Below are 3,763 nucleotides of genomic sequence, written 5' to 3' on the forward strand. Positions count from 1 at the left end.
AAAAAAAAAAAAAAAAATAGGCAATAAAAGAAAAAATAGGCAATAAAAGGAAAAATAGACAAATGAGACTACAACAAAATTTAAAACTTCAGTGCATCCAAGGACACAATCAGAGTGAAAAGGCAACCTATAAAATGGGGGAAGATATTACAAATCATATATCTGATAAGGGGTTCATAATCCAGAATACATTTTAAAAAATCTTATAACTCAACAAAAACCACAAATCCCCCAAATAACACACTTATAAAATGTGCAAAGGGCTAGAATAGATGTTGCTCCAAAGAAGATATACAAATGGCCAACAAGCATATGAAAAGATGCTCGACATCACTAACCATTAGGAAGATGCAAATCAAAACCACAATGAGATAGCACCTCAGATACATTAGGATGGCTGTCAAAAACAAACAACAACAGAAACAGAAAATAACAAGTGCTGGTGAGGATGCGAAGATATTGGAACTCTTGTGCACTGTTGGTGGGACTGTAAAAATGGTGCATCTGCTTTGTAAATAGTATGGAATTTCCTAAAAAAAAAATTGAAAATAGAACTACTGTACAATCCAGCAATTCCACTTCTGGGTACTTATCCAAAGAATTGAAAGTAAGGTCTCAAAGAGATATTTACACACCCATGTTCACAGAAGTATTATTTATAATTCAGTGGTTGAATATACGAAAGAGACAAGGGATTACCAGCATGAGGTCCTGAGAAGACGACAGGTTAGGGGGTGGTGCACAAGCCCCCCAGGTGAGCTGGAGGGTTGGCCTCAGAGAAGCCGAAGGAGGTTCCACTCTGGCAACAGGAAGTTGGCAGAGAGGGCAAGTGAGGACACTGTCAGGCTTGGAAGTTGCAGAATGTTAATCCACAGCTTCACCTCTCTCTAGGAAATATGAGGGCGGTGCAGGAGTTTAGGGGGCTGCCAAAAGTGGTACTGAAATGATAGGCTGAGTAAGAGGAAAGGAGAGCACTGAGGGCCAGGAAAAGGCGAGATCCCAGTGACGGTGTCAAGGGATGGGGGCCAAAGGTGTGCAGAAGGAGAGAGCGCTGTGGTCGGAAAGCAGGATGCTTGGACTAGGGGTTTGTGCGAATGATAAGCCCAAGGTGAGAATCAGGGAGTGAGAGGCGAGGTGGGCACAGGAGAAGCCTAAAAATTGAGGCTGCAGCCACCAAATGAACCAGGTCTCCTGAATCACCACCCTGCTCCATCAGTCATCACCAACCCTAAGGATCGGTGCAGCACGCCGAGAGCTGAAAACACAGAGCCAAACAAATCCCATGCCCTTTGCACCCTGTTCCCCAGCCTGAGGGAGTATATGCTGTACCCAAAAGGTGATCTTAGAGCTAGAAGAGTATCAGTCAAAGCTGGAATAGAATTTAAAGAAAGTGGGGTGATACTCCTGTACTTTTAATAAAAAAACAAGAGACAGTGGCATGCTTTGTCCAGGAAGGCACGTCTACCTGGCTGCTTTCAGACCCGCCCCGCCCCCCCCCTCCAATCTGCCTCACCTCGTCGCACTGGTGTTGTTCCTTTAGCACAGCTGTTCTCACATTTTGTAGCATGTTGGAATTACCTGGGGAACTTCACAAAAACCATGGCCCGGGTCCCACCTCCAGAGATTCTGGCTGAATTGCAACTTCAGAGCTGGAGCAGCTGCCTCCCCCAGCACCCAGGCGACACCCACTTCCAGGGCACAGCCAGTTGCAGGAGCAGCCAGTTCTGGACCATTCTAGAGAACAGCAAATAGGCTTCCCTTCGCCTTTCAGAACTGCAAGGCTCTAGCCCAGACCAGAAAGAAAACAGCATAAAGCTGAGTTTGGTTAATGCCTTTGGGGCCTGGATACCCTGCTGGGTTTGTACATTTTGAGCAATCAGGCTGGACAACGTTCCCCAAAGAACTGATCAGGTGGAGGAGGGCAGGAAGAAAGGCCAAGTGACTTCAGGAGTGGTATGAAATTGAGCAAGAGGGACAGTCAATCCTACTAGGAGAAGTGACCCAGACGGCAAACAAACAGGGCAGGGTGGACTGAGACCAAGTAATGCGGACAGCTCAGCGGTCACAGAATGCACCAGAACCAACAGAGCTGCATTCTCTCCGCACCTCCAGAGACCGAAACTTTCCACTAGGGACAGAGCATTTGGAGACAGCATGACGTGGCCATCCCAAGACAAAGCCAGAAAGTCAACGAGTATAGGGGACATGACATACAGTCTTAACCTCAGGAAGGAATTCATGCTTAGGCTCGAACCAGCACAGGGGTGGAGCCAGACTTCATGGGGGCTTTTGCAGGGCAAAGGGAGGCCTCCCTGTGTCCCTAACTGCATCATCCACAGTGGTACCCAGGACCACCAGATTCACTCACTCCTCCCACAAGGCTCTGTTGGCCACCATCTGCACCCCACACATGGCCTGTTTGCTTATCTCTGCGCCTCCCAAACCTTGTTCACTGAGGCACCTCAGAGCCCAGCAAAAGAGTCAGTCGTTAAGTTCCTAAGGAACACATGAATGAGAAGGAGAGGATGTATCCACTGTTCTTAAGCAAAGAATCAATAGCTCTTAGTTGGGGGAAGTTTTTTTGGGGGGGGGGGGTTACTCCAGAACTGCTAAAGCAGGCCCTTTGGGTGATTATCACTTATATTCCTAGTTAGGAATCACTGCCCTACAATCGAAGGGTCTCATAATTTAGCCAGTATAAGAATCACCATAAGTGCTTGGTTAAAATGCAGACTTGAGCCACAGACTATTTGGGAAAAAAACCTAAAAAATAATATCCAGTAGTATCAAAAATACATGATCCATCGGGTGGGTAAGTGGATAAACAACCTACATGTTTATTTTCAACAAAAGGACCAAGGTAAATCAATGGTGAAAAACTAGTCTTTTCAACAAATGGTGCTGAAAACCTGAATATCTGTCAGAAAAAAAGTTAACCTTAACTCTTACCTCACACCACACAAAAAATCACTCAAGATGTATCATAGACCTAAACATATAAGTTAAAACTATAAACTTTCTAGAAGGAAACAGGAGAAACTCTTTGTGACCTTGATAGGTAAAGGTTTCTTAGGACACCAAAAACACCAACTATAAAGGAAAAATTGGAAATCTGAACTTTATCAAAACTGAAGACTTCTGCTCTTTGAAAGTCACTGTCAAGAAAATGAAAAGGGAAGCCACAGACTGGGAGAAAATATTTGCAATACTTATATTCCACAAAGGACTTCATCCAAAATGTACAAAGAACTCAAAGTTCAGTGAGAAATTCAACCACACCCTGTACATACACAACGGGCAAAAGACTTGCACAGACATTTCATAAAGAAGATATACAAGTGACCAACAAGCACACCAAAAAAGTGCTCAGTATTAATCAATTAGGGAAATGCAGAATTGCAACCACAGTGAGGTGCCTCTATACACTCATTTAAATAACTAGAATTTAAAAGACTGACAGGCACACATACAAAAACTGGAATGATACAGAGATTAGCGCGGCCCCTGCGCACGGACGACATGCAAATTCATGAAGTGAATGTTCTGATAACAAGACTTGGGCTGGTAGAAATTGTGAAATAACATTTTGAAGAATTATGTCTGGTTTTCAACGCTTAAAATTTTAGAAAATAAAAATGAAAGATTTCAATACGTCTACAACTTTACACTTGACTAAATATCTACATTTTATACCAAATATCATTTGGTTCATATTTAGGTATCTTCAGAAATAAACTGCTCAGTTTCTGATTTTCCAGTAATA

The 3,763-nt window shown here is 43.5% G+C and overlaps 1 pseudogene; it reads left to right on the forward strand.

Moving 5' to 3' along the window:
* Positions 1-3,453: 3,453 nt before the first annotated feature.
* LOC116149432 (U6 spliceosomal RNA) lies at positions 3,454-3,549 on the forward strand (annotated as a pseudogene).
* The last annotated feature ends 214 nt before the right edge of the window (positions 3,550-3,763 follow it).

The sequence above is a fragment of the Camelus dromedarius genome, chromosome 29 (assembly GCF_036321535.1).
Source record: "Camelus dromedarius isolate mCamDro1 chromosome 29, mCamDro1.pat, whole genome shotgun sequence".
In the NCBI taxonomy this organism is placed as follows: Eukaryota; Metazoa; Chordata; class Mammalia; order Artiodactyla; family Camelidae; genus Camelus; species Camelus dromedarius.